The following is a 17,251-nucleotide window of genomic DNA, read 5'->3' as shown; positions in this document are numbered from 1 at the left end:
ACTTACAACTGCGCTCACGTGGCGGGGGGATAGAAGGGGGGTTGGGCTCTCCCAGACTGGGGACCTCTTGGCAGGGAGCCAAGGAGACCTTTCTGCTGTGCGGTATTTGATGCTAGGGGAAGATTCACTTTTATTCCCGACATAAATTAGACCGAAGAGAGGAATTTCGTTTATTGCTTGGTGCTGAAGTTAAAAACCATTTATTTCCCCTATGGTCTCTTAATTAGATTCATTAGTTTTAAAATGTTAATTGGGATTACTGCAGTTCAGCTCCTGAAAGGTTTTAAATGTAAAAGGAACACCTCGTTTCCCACACTGCCGTGTTCTGAGAACACTGTGGTAATTTTTGCGTTTCATTTTTTAAATTCAAATAATGGATTATTAATTGTGAAGCTTTTTAGACTACTAAAACCAAGTATCTACCTTTTTAAAAAATTTTAGTCATTTATTTGAGAGAATGTGGGCCTGTGAGTGCGGGGCGCGGAGCAGAGGGAGAGGGACTAGCAGACGCCCCCTTGAGTGCTGAGCCTGATGAGGGGGTCAGGACCCCTGAGATCATGACCCTGAGCTAAAATCAGGAGTCGAACACTCAACTAACTGAGCCCCCTGCCAAGTGCCCCCCAAGTATCTGCTTTAATTCCTGTTTGTCTTTCCAGTTTCCTGATAAGCATTTTGTAGGATGTTTCCAAGTTAATTTGGATGCAAAAAAATTTCAGCTCCGGTATTCAATGTTTTATTTATGACAGAATCGTAATACCTCAATAAAGGAAGAAACGCTGTAATTGAAACAGATGATTAGAGTAATATGTGGGACATTTTCTACTTGTGGAAACTCAAAGCTTTTTTCTAAAAAGTCTCCTCCAGCTTTCCTTCCGAGAGTAAAGTGGATGGTTCGGGCCTGAACTAGGGAGGGGAACAGACGTTTATGTCGGTATTAATTCTTGAGAAATCTTTTGGGGTTAAGAGGACAGTTCTTTAAAAGAAAAACTTGTTTTGTAATTACAAAGCTATCATATGATTACTTGACAATTGCAATTTCAAATAACACAGAAAACAGAGATGCATCCTGCTCTTATAACTTTAGAAACAAATTCTTTATCAAGGACGGATCAGGAAAATAAGCTTATTAGCCTTCTTACTCTTTTAACTTGAAAAAGAGTCTTTAGTTTTGTCCAGCAAAAGTGACTGTAATTTTGTTAGTGAATTCTCCAAAGTCAGGTGGGGTTAGTGTGTGCACGTGGGTGTCCACGTACTCTGTTCCCTCCCTTTTCTATGGGGATAATTTTAAGAGCTCAGAGTCCTTAGTGACACACACGGAAACAATGCTATAAGGGGATATTTAGAAAAGTTTAATTTTAACCAGGTACTTTAACTGTAAACAAACAGAATGACATCACCTAAGGAACCCAGAACTGTAGTGAATAGAGGCTTTGTCATTGTTTTTCTAGACCAGGGCACCGAAATGGAACATTAATTGTTAATTAGGTTTAGGAATCCAGCTGCTTACTGATCTGTGTGTCCTGCCTGGGTCTGCTCTGCCTAGAACTGAGAGCCCGGGCTCCTTGCATCCCGGGCACCTGCCTTCTCAAGGGGACAGCCTTGGACAGCCTTTCCTTTGCACACCTGGAAGACGATGCCAGCCATCTGGTCATGGTGTCACACTCGAGGGGTGTGGCTGATGGTGGCTGTGCAACCTTCCACATACCCAGCCGACAAGGTTTGGCCCACTTTGGTTCCCGTGCGTGATTTCTTTAACTGATCTTTCAGAAAGTCACAGGGGGGCCCTACCTGGCCAGGCTGGGTCACTTACCTGGACAGCCCACTGCTCACGTGCTCTCCCTCCCCACAGCCGTGCGGTGTAGGGCATATGGGGAGGGGATGGCCACCCAGAGCAGTTTGAACGCATGAGGAGTGACGGCAGGGAAAAGCATCCGACAGGAGAGAAGTGGGGTTCTGTGGGAATCAGGAGCAGCAGAGAGACCTTCTCTGGAGGAAGTTGGGGAGGTGGAGCAAAGGTCAGATGATTACACCTGCTCCCCGAGCTTTACAAAGGATCGAAGGCAGTTACATAATGACCCAAGCCCTCCACACCTTCCGTGTCACAGAGGCCGTTACCTTGGAAGGTCTTCTCTCAGTAGGTGGATGCGCACGCCCTACCCCGTCCCGAAACCTAGTCGTTCTAATGGGGGAATCTGTCATTTGCTCATCTCTTTCCAGTGCGGGTCAAGTGTAGGTTATATACCTAGAACTATAACCAGTTCTGCGTGTTTGGAACCTTCTGTGAGTTTTGAGCTCTTTATACTGTATTTGGGTGGAAAGAGATTCCGTAGCGGACGCAAGAAGGACGGATGACATTGTCTGCATAGCTGATGGCATGAGTGGCCTTTCTCAAGGCAGATGGCTCATGCAAGGAAGAATTTCTTATGGGCATAGAAGCATTAGGCTGGAATGGTGTCAAGAAATACCTGGTATATTTTTAGAAATTATCAAAAAACCTTCAGAAACATTTTTAGGTTTAGGTGTTAATTTGTTAAAGTTGGTGATGGGCTGAGTTGGTAGGACTTGTTAAACTGCAGCCGGTCTTCTGGTATTTGCAAATTCACAAACTCCCTCAAATTTATCTGTTACCAACCCCCCATCACTCCATGTGTTGCTTCCGAGATCATTCACAGACGGGCACAGAGCAGCGGTGAGAACTTGGAGTCGTCCACTATGCGTGTTCCGAGGGGAGGTTGGACGAGATGCGCTGCCTTCTGGTTTCAGTTGTCACTGTCAACAGCTGTCCTTCTCATGGTCTGTGCAATGACACCTTTTCCACCTTTCTGTGCTTTTTAGTGGTGATTTCATGGGATCAGATGGCCCCCAGTTGTAGAGATGGAGTAGTCCCTGGTGCTCCCAGCCATGAGAATGCTGAGAGGTGCCTTAGAAAATACGTGTGTCACGTGAGCTTTGTTCGGGCATGAGTTACGGATGAGTTACGGTGCTGTTGGTCATGAGGTCAGTGTTAATGAATGGACAATAGATGTGGAATAAGGTGTCTTTAAACAGAAGCACATTGAACGAAGGTTACGCATTGATGGGTTGATGAAAATGCTGTGACCAGAAGCTTCTAGGAACCCAACCCTGTTTCTTGCCCCGGAGCAGTGGTTAAGTATCTGCTACTTAAGCACCACGTTTACAGAACAGACTCTATCTAGCAAAGAATGAGCATCAACTGTAATTCGGTTGGAGGAACATCCAAGTCCAGCTGTTGTGTTCTTTGTGCTGTGTTTCATAGAACCTCTAATAAGCAGAGAAATAGGAATTTCTAGGTAGGTTTTACACAAATGACACAGATCAGGGGATGCGTGGATGGATTTTTATGGGACAACTTCACCTTTGGAAGTAGGCAAGCATGTTTGTTCCTTGTTAATCTTTCAGGGACTTTTGGGGGGGAAATGGTATCTTTGATGGTGTGGCATTTCTTTTCCTTGACATGGTAAGAACATAAACATTTGTAATACAAAGCCTTTCTTACAAGGGAGTCTCTGAGCCCTTTATTTAAGGAAGAGTTCTTCATTTTTGCTCAAGGAGTGTAGAATTAAGAATAACTTTCCATTGAGTCCTTATGGTGACAGTGATATTGTGGTAGAAGGAATCTTATGGTCTGCCCTCTCCGCAACACACACCAATATCCATCCACATTATGGACCTTTGACGACACATAAATTCTTTGGCTACGGAAATGATTAATGCCATACAGTGCTGTACCTTGTGAGGATGCAGAAAAGGAACCAGATGTATGTCTGTGAAAGAAAGATCACAAGAGCCTTGTGTTTGTACCTGTCTTTGAATGTTCCAGAAGGAAAAAGACCAAAGGAAAACCTGAAGCAGCACTGTTTCCTAATGACGGTTTCCAGTGGTGGTTTTTAAAAAAAGGAAATTCCAGTGGGAAATGAATGCTCTGGTTACCCACCTCTAGCCTTTCAATTTACATATGCGAAGTTTGACAGCTCCTTGCCCAGGTGTCTTTTAGAAGTCTTCAGAATGAAGCAGGGTTTAGGCTGCTGACCTTTTTGAAAACCTAATTTTTGTTGTTCGTAAGTTTACAAGCTCTTGAGCCGCTGGTATGGAGATGCATTTCAGGAAAGAGTATGTGACTTGTATACATTAAATAATACATTAGCGTAAATTTATTTATGAGATTTACCAGTGACTCCCAAACACCCAGAATGGGGGCTCTCTACTGACTTAATTTGAAAAACTTTGGTACTTTGAAAAGGAGGCTTAAAACAACTGAAATATGATTCTTTAAAATGTCCCCTCCAATCACATCAAAGCTCTTACACTAAAATCTGAAACCATTTATGTTTTGAATGCTTCAGATTCTAAAGCACTGTTTTATAATGCCGGTCTTTTGGGTTTGTGCATGATTTGTTTCTTACGTGATCTTTTAAAACTTTAGATTGCGAAATATGGCATGTTTGCAAAAGAGGCTATAAAATGTGGTAAGTATAGTTTAATGAATAAGAACCCGAACCTGCAAGTTCAAAAACATAACATTCCCGGAGTGGGGCCCTTCCTCATTGCTCACCCTCCCTCCCCACAGAAGTAATCAGGGCCTAAATGTTATGTTAATCATTCCCTTGTTTCTCTTTATAGTTTGGCACACAACTCTAAACAATAGCGTGTTTGGTCTCTTAATAATGTATGTGGTTCCTGTCTTTCCACTTAACTGGGAGGAGAGAATTTGTGTAGTTTCTGGTCTTTGGTCTCTTCTTAGTCCCAAGGATGGTGCTTGGGACATAACAGGGATTTAATACATGTTTATGGATTAAATGAATAAATACAAAAATGTTCACTTAGCACGAAGTTTCTAATTTATGACAAGTGCATAAATGTATATTTGAACAATCATAAAGGTAATATCAAAATGTACTTTCGGAAAATGAACTTGGATGACTTTTAAAAAACTTTATCCCCTTTTTCAAAATGAGAAAAGTGAGTCTCAAACAGATAATGGTTTTGCCCAGGGTTGTTTAGCTAATGGTAGCCAGAGTGGGGCCAGGACCTCTCTTTCCTCCTTATCCAAGATTTTGCCAACACCACAGGACACTTGGAAGGTGGTTTTAACCAAGACATGGCGATGGTTTTCTTCAGTTTAATGGAAAGCCCCTCCTGGGGAATAGGGCACAGACAACGACAAAAAGCCCTCAAGTTCACACATTAATGAGTGATTAATAATGTGACCTGATAAGGTCCCTCATCCACCAAGAGAAGATACTAGATTATGATAACCAGATCCTTAATTGTATATATTTTTAAATAATTTAATAGGATGTATAGTAGAGTTTAGAGGGACTTTCTTGTCAGGTGAATGTTTTCAGAAATCATTTCTGGAACATCATTTTGTCATTTGGGTCTGTCTCAACTTCTCGACCATTCAGTGTGAGAAACACAAGGCGAAAAGAAAATGCGTGCCTGTGGTTATCACTCCTTAACTACAGACTTGAAGTGTCCCTAGTCAGTCAATGTCCAGATCTCTTTAGTGGACTTAATACAAGGTTTTATTACCTGAATTTTATTTATTGATCCAACGATGATGGTATTTTCCAAAGAGTAGGGTCTGGGTTTTGGTATTAGAAGTTTTCCCCACCTCCATCCCCCTCTCTCCTGCCCTCCAGTGCACGGGTGGGTGCACAGCATATGTGTACACACACACACACACACACACACACACACACAGTGATGATTCTGTCCCATTACTTTGACATGAACCTAAAGACAGGCCAACAGTACCTCTGCAAATGGGCAAGGGAGCTGTCTCGGCAGGCCTTACCTCTCAGTTATGACAGAATGTTCTCAAGTTCCGTGTCCACAGGCTGCCCTCCAATAATAGAAGCCATCTCTCGACTTAATACTTTGCAACACATTTGAAAACTTTTATCTTTCATCCCAAGCCTTCCAAAGGCTTGAAACTGTAAGTCGCTGTTTTCAAGGAAGCATCTGGCATTGGTCTTTGAAGAAAGTTCTCTTTGAGCCTGCCCAAATAGCCAAGTCCATGACTCAGGGAGCCTTCGTGATAATTCACACTTAAGAGGAAAATACAAGTGGCCCCGAATCTCAGTATTAGTTTTAGAACGCTTCCAAATTGTTTGACACCACCGTTTGTCAGCTGGGTTTTGGCAAGCACAGACCCGAGAGTTCAGAGGAGCTTTTATCAAAATAAGACCAGCTCCTTGGTGGTGAGTCCGGAGAATTCCAGAGGTTGGCATGGGCGCTGTATGCGCAGGGCGTGATGAATTCTTAGCTGTGTGTTGACTTAGGCTGCAACAAAAGTGATTTTCGGGCCAAGTTAGGCCAGGAAAAAATGTGAAGTTTCTAATCTTTGATAAGGCGCTCAGGGAGATGAAAATAATTGGAAGCGTTCAAGACTATTGGGAAGTGTTTACTGGCTGTAACCCTGAGTTGAACCCTTTGGCCTTGCTATGCGGCTGCTGCTGCTGCTGCAGATCGACATGACGATGATGATGCTGATGATGAAGAAGAAGAAAAAGAAGAAGGGTGGTGAGGGCGGTCGGCGCTGTCTCTGGGGGCTGCTGCAGAGCGCGTTCACAATTGATCTCAGGAAATGACCGTGGCAACCCTCTGAGTCCGATATTCCCTATCTGGCTCCGCAATGATAAGGCTCCACGGTGACATCAGGATGTTGATGCGAGGCAAAAACCAGATTCAGATCCAGCTGCTGCCACTCTTTAAGCGGGACCCGAGGTCTGCCATTCGGGAAACGAGGCCGATAGCGTCTCGCTCTCATGCGGTCGTGAGGCTCAAATGAGCTCATGTACGTGGTTAACGACATGGGGCTCTTGACGGATGCGCTCTGTCTGCGTCCGCTGCTGCTGGGGCCAAGGTCACAGACAAGGACACGTCAGGCTCACTTCCCAAGGCGCCTGTGCGTTGCTCTTACCCTCTCCCACCGGACCTTCCTGTTCCGTTTAGAGCACGCTTTCGTGGAGACTGGGCCACGTGGTGCCTTGCTTTGGGCTGACAGATTGAGTCCTGGGCGGAGGCAGAGTTTCTGGGTTTGAGCTCAGGATTCCTCGTGGTGTGTGGGTGAGTGTGCGCACGCACATGTCGGAAGTGGGATTTGGAACAAGTCGATCCGTGGTTTTGTCTCCTTCTTCACAACCCCCCATACGGGGCTTATCGAATGGTTATGCGCATCTCTGAAAATAACTTCCTCTCCTGTCCACGTGATCGTTCAGTTGTTTGCGATCTGAGACCATCTCGGCCTACCTCTTGTTCTGGGGCAAAGTGTTGATTTGACGGGGCGGTTGGTAATGCGTGGGCATCCCGGAGAAGCACTGGGCCCTCCTCCTCACCCTCAGACAGCCTTCTTGTCATGAACCCCGTTTGGAGTTTCGAGTGAGAGAAGCAGTCAGCCCTTAGTTCCACTCTTACAACTTGATTCTGAACAAACCACTTACCCACAGTGAGTCTCTGGTGTCAACAGCAGGCCATGTGAGTTGGCCGTCGTGCCTGCAAAGTGACCTGGATCTTACCTCTGAAGTTAGGTGATTCCGGGCACACAGTAGGTGCTCAGTAAAATGGAGGCATTAGGTCTCTGTGATGGAGACATGAAGCTCTTGTAGGAATTCTGTCTGTTGTCTCTGTATTGCATTTATTAACGAGAAAGGTGTTTTTCTGCCCATGTTGCTCTAAATGCAGAAAGATTTAAGCCGGAGAAGCCTGATGCATAATGGTGTAGCCCTGGTCAGCTGTTCACACACTCAACTCCAGCCTCAGCATAAATAGCCTTACCGAGGATTCACAAGAAATTGCTGAGAATTCAGGATCTTAGCTCACTGCTGGGATTAATTTCTTTTCAACAGACTGACTGTCTAGAGAATATCCATAATGCTCTAAATGAAAACATATGTTCCTAGAACCCATGGCAGTGGGGAGATGGGGAAACTAACCACGCGATTTTCAGGAACCACCTTGTGGGGAAGAGTTGCTGCCTTGGCTGCAGCTGGGCCAAAGAAGGAGCTGGAGACAGTACAAAGGTTCTTTTATGGCATCTGTTTCCCTCCCTCCCTCCCCCTCCCCCCTTCTCCCCTCCCCCTCTTCCTCCCTCCGTCCCCCTCTGTTCCCCTCCTCACTCCCCCCTACCCCTCCTTTATGTAAATAAAAAAGTTTTACCTTGAAAAGCCAAGGGAGAAATTTTTGAAATGGTAACTTTCTAAAACCAGAGAAAATTTGGCTTTACTTGAGAAATGAGATTTCGGGTGTATGGGGGGAAACAAAGGGAGAGGGCTCTTTTTAGGCTCCTTTCAGCCGCCCTCAACAAGTTCAATTAACGGGTAAGACATAAAACACAAGATGTTGTTGGTTTTGCAGTGTTTCTTGTAAATGCGAAATGGCTGCTTGTGTAATTAAATACGCTGATTTGCTGATAACTTAAAATATTATGAAACCATGCACTTTTTAATTGCATTCTTGGGTTGGTTTTGAAAAATATTAGTAATGAGACAGAAATCTGTATCTTGTTGGTTGTGTGTTTTATAAGCCTTCTGCGTAGCAGTTTTCTTTCAGAGTTGTATCTTCAGCTTTTTTAACGGACGAAAGAAAACCCTTTAGAAAATCTGATTCCTCGCTCAGGAGCTTTCATGACCTTTGTAGATTTCTTATACACCGTGTCAGGCAGAGATCACGTGGAAAAGGTCTCATAACTTCAAGAAAAGGACGGGTGGGTAGTACAAGTGTTTAGTGGGAACCGTGTTATTGTTTGAGTCTCTCCTGCCCTGCCTCCCCAACCCCCAAATTCAGAGCAGTCTACTTGAATATGAGAAGTTTCACTAAAAGTTAAAGCAACAGCCCTTCTGGTGGGCATTCTGGCAACTGGTCAAAAATCTTAAAAATGTGCTAGCTTTGACCCAGCCGTCTCATTTCTAGGAAGTGTTCTTAAGAGATCTAACAGAAATAAGTCTATCAAACGATTTCACGAAAGCGATGATAATAAAACCATAAGTTCACTTAAATGATTGTTTATTTGTATGCAGAATTCTATGGAACTATTAAAATGTTGGTATTTTTATTGCAAATTGAATACATATGTTATACTGTCTTTTAATGAGTCAATATTTGGAATCTGAGGGAGGTTTTTTTGGTATTACGTTACTAATTCTGAGTTTGAAACCAGGGGAGCTCTGCACATTGTGTGTGTGCTAGAGACAGAGACGGAACAGAGAGTGGTGGTTGCCGGGAACTGGATGGAGGGGGATGGGGAGTTGGTGTTTCCTGGGTGCACAGGTGCTGTCTTGCAAGATGAAGAAAAGTTAGGGACATGGATGGTGATGGTTGCGTAACACTGAGAATGTGCTTGATTCCCCAAAACACTTAAAAATGGTAAATTGTAGGTAATTCTGCCACAGAGCTTTCAAAAAAAGGATAGGTGATCATAGAAGAATTAAAAAAAAAAAAAAAGTAGGGGTGGGCCTCACTCATCAGGTTTTGAAAAGGTTCCTTCAGAAAGCAAAGCTTTTGTTTTCAGTTGTAAACATTTTTATTTTTTTAAAGAAATTCATTTGTTAGAGCATGAAGTGAGTGTGTGCACGCAGGGGTGAAGGGCAGAGAGAGAGAGAGAGAGAGAGCGGGAGAGTATCAAGCCAAGTTTGCACTGAGCATGGACTCTGATGTGGGGCTGAATGTCACAGGCGGCGAGGTCATGACCTGAGTGGAGTCCGAGCTTAACAGACTGAGCCACCCAGGTGCCCTGTTGTAAACACTTCTAGTGTGTATCACTTGAAAACCTGTATATATTTTTTTCACACCATCACTCTCCCATTATCAAACTGAAAATATGTATCAGAAATTTCCTAACATCACTGAATGCAAAAGAAAGCTTTTTTTTTTCTTTTAAGGATTTTATTCATTTATTTGACCCAAAGAGATCACAAGTAGGCAGAGAGGCAGGCAGAGGGAGCAGGCGAAGCAGGCTCCCCGCTGAGCAGGGAAACCGACTGGGGCCTGGATTAGAAAAGACAATATTTGTCACTAACTTCCTCAGGCTTTTCCGGAGATGGAATTGTCTGTGTCTTTAGATCGCTCCCAGCCTTGACTGTGTTGGGCGTCTATTACAATAGAACTGTTCTGGAAGCTTTTGGATATGGCAGGATTTTCCGAAGGGGGAGAGTGTGATGGAATTGTTAATTTTTCTTCTTGACATATCTAATCAATGTCACATTAAAAGTACACATTTTCCTTCTCATTTTGTATTTTCATTATCTTCTCCATCTCCCCTGCTTTCTTGTTCTTTTATGTATTTGTTCAAATCCTTCGTTAACAAGAACTCCAGGGGTGCCTCGGGTGAGCATCTGACTCTTGATTTCGGCCCAGCTCGTGATCTCAGAGTCTGAGATCAAGCCCCACACTGGTCTCCACACCCAGCATGGAGCCTGCTTAAAATTCTCTGTTTCCCTCTGCCCCTCCCCCCAAAATTAAGAAAAACAAAACAAAACACCAAAAACCCAATTGATCTGTGGCTTGGAAGAGATCCAAGCTAAAATGTTCACTCTATCAGAATCTGATGTTTTATTCAGTATTCATCTAATTAGTAGGCCTTGATGAGCTCAGGCTGTGAAACCCTCTGGTCTCGATATGCTTTTTCCTTTAAAAACTCTAGCAATAATTGAGAAAGGTCATCGACCGGTATGGTATGGTTTTGTGTCGAGATGGGTCAGTACATCTTGATGACGTGTTAGACCACAGGGCGTCACGCTTACGAATCTGTGGCCTGAAACAGGCATCCTTTGGTGTGAGCAGGTAAAGAGTGCCGGTGTGAGGGGACAGACCTGGGCATCGGCAAAGATGGTGAGCAAAGAAGAAAGCCGAAGTCCATCCCCAAGCGGTCTGCTAAGCTTCTCCCTCTCTGCCGGCGTCTCTGATCTTGCACTCACGATGAAGTGGCAAATTCTAGATAGGCAGCCCACGGATATTGCCTCCCGGTAGGATTATTCATGTATATTTATGTGATTTTATTTGGCAATTAATTCAAGAATTTAAAATTTTCTTTCCTTTTTTTTTTTGTAATCAGTACACATCTGCTCGTCTGTAATTAGTCTTAGAATTTGCTCAGTGAGGGGCATCCATGCAGCCAAGCCTGTCTTGCCCACCTGCCCCCAGTGTTGGCGCCCCCCCCGCCCCCTCAGTTTAGCATAAAGAACTGGAGGTTTGCGTCCACAAGGTTCACTGGCTTCTGGAAGGAAGCTCAGACGGACCTCCTCACCAAGTTTCACAGTGTTCAATTGTAAACACGGCAGCAGCGAAATTTCATATTCCAAGATGGTTTCTTGAAAACTTGATCTCTCTCATACTCTTTAAAGAAAAGAGGAAGAGGTTCTTGGTTGTAGGTCTTGGCTTAAGCTTCAGACCAAAGATTTTGGTTGAATGGAGGGGAGGGGTCCGGGAAATAGTCCAGGGGCCAAAGAAGTGGGATATTTAAAGATACTTGGGAAGGTTGTGTGTGTGTGTGTGTTGGGAGCTGTGTGACTTGGGCCAATTACCTTTGAACTTCAGTTAGAATGTTCGCAAAACATTGGGATTGGAATAATCCTTCAGGCTCTTTCCTGGTTTTAATCCTCTGGACTGTATTATAAACTCCTGCATGGGCAGTCCGTTCGAAGGAAGAGTTTGGAAAAACCAGTCTTCACATGGGGGAATGCAATTAAAAAAACAATACTCAGCAAGCTTCATAATACAATTTTTAACTTCACGATCCTCTCACCTTCTAAGTGCCTTATTGTCTGCTGTGAGGTGGGGGGCACTTTACCTTTTTTTTTTTTAATTTTTAAAATTTTTTTTCAGTGTTCCAAAATTCACTGTTAATGCACCACACCCAGTCACTTTACTTTAAATAAAAATATTGATCTCTTCTCCCCCTAAGAATTTTTTTTTTTTAAAGATTTTTTTAATTTATTTATTTGACAGAGAGAGATCACAAGCAGGCAGAGAGGCAGGCAGAGAGAGAGAGAGAAGGAAGCAGGCTCCCTGCCGAGCAGAGAGCCCGATGTGGGACTCGATCCCAGGACCCTGAGATCATGACCTGAGCCGAAGGCAGCGGCTTAACCCACTGAGCCACCCAGGCGCCCAAGGATTTTTTTTTTTAAAGATTTTATTTATTTGACAGACAGAGATCACAAGTAGGCAGAGAGGCAGACAGAGAGAGAGGGAAGGGAAGCAGGCTCCCTGCTGAGCAGAGAGCCCAATGATACGGGGCTCTCTGCTCAGCAGGGAGCTCGATCCTAGGACCCTGGGATCATGACCCGAGCCGAAGGCAGAGGCTTTAACCCACTGAGCCACCCAGGTGCCCCTGCCCCTGAGGATTTTTGCGCTTCTGATGTTAGTTGACGGAGTAAATTATTTGTGACTTTGGACGCCAGCTGACCCCTGGGTTCTGGACACCATGGAAAAGACGGAATATGTTCTTGCTTTGCGTGTGTTTGGTCATTCGTTGCTCTCTGCTGTCTAAAACGTATCGAGCTCTTTTTTTTTTTTTTTTTAAGATTTTATTTATTTAACAGCATGAGCAAGAACAAGCAAGGGGGAGAGGGGGAGGGAGAAGCAGGTCCCTCACTGAACAGTTTCACGTGGAACTGGATCCTGGGGCCCTGAGGTCACAACCCGAGCCCAAGGCAGACGCTTAACTGACCCAGGCACCCCAAAGCTGGTCTTCTTTTTTAAGATGGCCTCAATCATGTTGGAAGTCACCCATTGCTGGTTGATTCGGGAAACTGCTCCATTTAAAACTTTTTTTTTTTTTTTTTAAGATTTTATTTATTTACTTGACAGACAGAGATCACAAGTAGGCAGAGAGGCAGGCAGAGAGGAAGGGAAGCAGGCTCCCTGCTGAGCATAAAACCGGATGTGGGGCTCCATCCCAGGACCCTGGGATCATGACCTGAGCCAAAGGCAGAGGCTTTAAGCCACTGAGCCACCCAGGCCCCCTGGTTTGGGGTTTTTTTGTTGTTGTTTTGTTTTTTTCCTTCTCTCCTTCAGCTTATACCATTAAAAACTACCAGGCTTGGGGCACCTGGGTGGCTCAGTGGGTTGAAGCCTCTGCCTTCGGCTTGGGTCATGATCCCAGGGTCCTGGGATCAAGCCCCGCATCAGGCTCTCTGCTCGGTGGGGAGCTTGCCCCACCCCGCCCCCCCCGCCGCCTGCCTCTCTTCCTACTTGTGGTCTGTCAAATAAGTAAATAAAATATTAAAACAAAAACAAAAACCTACCAGGCTTAAGCTGTGTAGTCACCTGCATGCTTTCTGGGTTCAGCCACTCAAGTATTCACCACATGCCAGATAAACTCTGCAAACATCGGCAAACATCGGAAAGGTCAAGGTTATGGTACCCTGAGGTCTGGGACTCAGCCCAGCTCAATTCTGGGCCCAGGAAAGCAAAACAATGCCAGTAGACGCGAACCTCACCTACAAGTGCTTGTTTTTTTTTAACACTGCCTGGACTCCTTCCTCCTCCGCCGGCCTCTTAGGCCCTCATCTCTCAGAATGCCAGCTGCTTTAGCGGGAGTTGGTTCTCTTGTTCTCCCGAGGCAGGGAGTTCTAACGCTGAAACCGTGTTCTGATTTCAGTTTCCCCCCGGCCTGCCAAGAGGCTGACCAGTGTTTGAAACTGACTTCTCGTCTGCTGCTTGCCAAGTTTACCCGGCCAAGAGCAGTGTTAAACGAGGCCACAGACAGGATGCAAGGGGCCGGGCCCCATCCCAGAGCCCTGCTGGCTGGAGAGGGTCAAGGCCTGCAGTACGAATCCGTTCTACGCAGGCGGTAGGAGAAGGCTCTGGAGAGACCCGCACAGCCGATCAGTTGGAGGCTTCTGTCTCCATGTAGTTCCTGCACTGTTGTCGGGGCATTTTAGGAGGGCACCTGGGACCCAAGGATGGACAGGGGTTGCAGTTTTCCAGGAGGAAGGGATGGCATTCTGAGCTCGCCACCTGAAGGGGGAGGGGAGCGTGTGTGGTCTCCTACCTTTGTTTTATAGGGCAGGCCCCGGGGGGACACGAGGGGGGTGGCCAGGGTCCCATGGGGAAGTGCTGGCTTTCACCTGGGGTGCTTGCCATGCTGGGGAGTTACGGACCTGGCCCATCCTAAGGTGTGTGTGGGAGGGGACAGGCCATAATTCCTGTCTTCCGTAAAGAAATCCTGCCGTCTGCCTGCCTTTACATCCCGTGGATGCAGCCTTCATGCCACATCCTTTTACTCACCCCATCCCTTCCTGGACCAGGCACCGTTCCTCCCTCCCAGGGTGAAATCAACGTCCATAAATCTGTAGGACTGTGTATTTCCGTGCTGGGGAGCTGTTTTGTTTTGAATGGGTTGAGGATGGTGGAAAATTGTGTGTGGGAAGGAGTTTATGGTGTCCTAGGAAGAGCATATTTTGATGTTTGTTAAAAATATGTAGTTATATGAGAGTTTGTAATCTAGATGTTGTCTTTTTGGTACGTAGCATGCTTGTGTGGGAGTGGGGGGGAAAGAAGGAAAAAGAAGCAACACGTGGTTTGAATTTGCGCTGGTGGGTGATTGATTTCAGCAGCCCTCCCCCGTGCTGATTGTGCTTCCTACAGGTTGTACCACGTTCTTTTTTCTCGCCGGCTCTTCCTCTTCCTCCAGGCTCCAAACGAGCTTGTTTTAGGGACAGTGAGGCAGCGGGAGGGCAGCTTCCGGTTGTGATTTCCTTCTCAGTGGGATTAGATGATCAAGTGTTTGTCCATTTCAGATCAGGGAAAACGGAGCTCCTGGAGGGGACTAGCAAAGATCTCCAGGTAAAGTGAAGAGACGGAGATGTAATAGGAACTGGTCATTCCAGGCTCAGGTTAATGGAATTCGTGCATTTTGTGTTCGCTGGGGATAACCTGGTGGCATTACCAGCACTGCATTATTGTGTCAAAATGGTATCGTGATAGTCATTCATGTTGCACGTGAATTTGAGTTGGAATCTTTATTAGGGCAAAAGAAAATATAGCCAGTTCTCTGTGAGGCCCCAGGAATTTACCATTACCCTACAATTACTCTCCGTTAGGCTGAAGAGGAGGTAGTGGGGTATTTTTTGGAGAAGTTGGGTGTTACCATAGTGTAGCATAGACTGTGACTTTCCTAATGACAGGTGTTAGCCGAGTGTCCCAGGCACTGTGACCCTGTTACTTCCCTAATACAATTTCACCTTCAACATGACTTTGGTTGACAGTGTTCGTATCTCCGGCTGTCTCTCAGGAGGATAAGTGCAAGGTTATTAACTGATCTTCAGGAATAGACCTGGAAACAAATATCCATACAAAGGTAGGATAAATAGAAAGTGGTATGTTTAAGCCAGTACTGTGCCAGAGTTAGAGGAGTGAGCTGTGGTTCTATAAATCAGAGTAGATCTCAACAACCTAATTTTGAATGATATGAGTATGGTTTAATTTATATTTAAAAACCAGACCTACCCAGAGCTCTCTGTATTTCCAAAGAGGTGTGTGCATATGTGCATAGAATATGAATTGGAAAGATACACAAATAGCAACATAGAATGGGAGTAATTTTATTTATGAGGTTTTATTTCTACTAAAAACAAAAACAAAAAAACAAAACCCAAACCAGATGTGACAAAACATTGTCATTTCTGGCTGCTGGATAGATGGTTACTCTTTTATCTTTCTTTGTACTTGACTCTGTTTTAAAAGCTGTTCTCAGAAAGTTTTCAAAGCCTCTATGCTCGTTCAAAAGTCATAAAATATTAACAATATAAAGAGAGAATCTTGTGATCTCCTATAAAAGTATATAACCTTGTATGTTTCTGACTAGCTTTTGCTCTTTGAAGGGATTTCTTTTAAGGAATGGCTTAGTCTGTGTGCAAAAGTCTAGCCTTCTGGATGTCTGGCCAAATGGGGTTGAGTGGAGCATGGCCCATCCGCCATGCAAAATATCCTTAAGCGCCATGTGGTATTTATCTTCTTGGAATCCATCTCCTGTTTATGAATCTGAGCCTTTTATACTCTGACATTTCTCCAGTGGTTGTTCTTTTCCCACTTCTTTTCAGGCCCTTCCCCTGACTTTTTTATTTGTTATCTCTGCTTGGTTTGGAAATAGAGTGACTTTTGTTGTAAGCATTGGTGCGCCCTTGACTCTAACTTTGATTTAGTCATGGACTCACTGGTGACCTTGGAGGAAACCCCTCCCTTTTTCCTTCAGTGAAGTGCCATTCGCGGAGCCCCGAACCCTGGGTGGGGAGGGCCAGCGGAGCATGGAGCAGGCCTTAGCCCAACTCCCCCAGAGCCCTTGGTCTGCCCGCCTCTGTTATGGTTTCCTAATCTACGAAATGAAACTTGGACTCCCTGCCTCCTTGCCCACATCTGACCTAGGGAGCATCCATCTTCTGCTCAAGTTTTCCCTCCAGTGGTCCCCCGAATACCTTACCCCGTGTGCTTGGACATGACCTTTGTACATGTTCTTTTCTCCTTCTAGAATGCCTCTCGCATGCTCTCCCCTCTTCCCTACCCCCATCTTGAAAGCTGTTCCCCCTCGAAACCTTGTTAAAATGTCATCTCATTCGGGAAGTCCCTACGTCTCCAGATCTAAGATGTGATTTGTAATTGAACTTCACAGAGAATGTTAAGACAGTTGACCCTTGGGCCCCTTGAGTAGAAATAGTGTGGATTCACTTATATGTGGAGGTGGGTTTTTGTTCTTGTTTTTTTAAGATAAATACAGTAGGTATTGTAAATGTATTTTCCTTATGATTTTAACATTTTCTCTAGCTTGACTGTAAGAATATAGTACATAATACACAGAGCACAAAAAAGGTGTTGACTGTTGATGTTATTGGTTAAGCTTCTAGTCAACAGCAGACTGTTAGTAGTTAAGTGTTAGGGGAATCAAAAGTTACATAGAGATTTTCAGCTGTGGTGGGGTTGGTGCCCTTAACCCCCACAGTGTTCATAGGTCAGCCATATTTGGTTCTGTAGCCCCAAACCCGCCTGGCGTAGCTCATTCAAGGCAAGATGCTGGACTTTGTCAACATTATAATCCTACGTGCCAAACACAGGCCAGACGCTCGGGGTGTTTGTGGAAATGAACTGTAAAGCTGATTATTTCGACTGTATTTGCAACAACCTAGGTATATTAACCTAGGTATATTAACCTAGGTATATTAACCTAGGTATATTGGCCTTCCACTTGAGGCTCTGGATCCTGTGGGGGTGGGAATGTCATGTCAGAAGTCAGTCT

The 17,251-nt window shown here is 44.9% G+C and overlaps 1 protein-coding gene across 4 annotated transcripts in view; it reads left to right on the top strand.

The window, feature by feature from the left end:
• Window positions 1-17,251, top strand: part of FARP1 (FERM, ARH/RhoGEF and pleckstrin domain protein 1) — a 273,312-nt gene that overhangs the window by 90,427 nt on the left and 165,634 nt on the right. The window lies entirely within an intron of this gene.

This window comes from Mustela erminea, chromosome 15 (assembly GCF_009829155.1).
Source record: "Mustela erminea isolate mMusErm1 chromosome 15, mMusErm1.Pri, whole genome shotgun sequence".
Lineage (NCBI taxonomy): Eukaryota > Metazoa > Chordata > Mammalia > Carnivora > Mustelidae > Mustela > Mustela erminea.
Note: the sequence above shows the minus strand (reverse complement) of the source record. Positions and strands in the feature narration are given on the sequence as shown.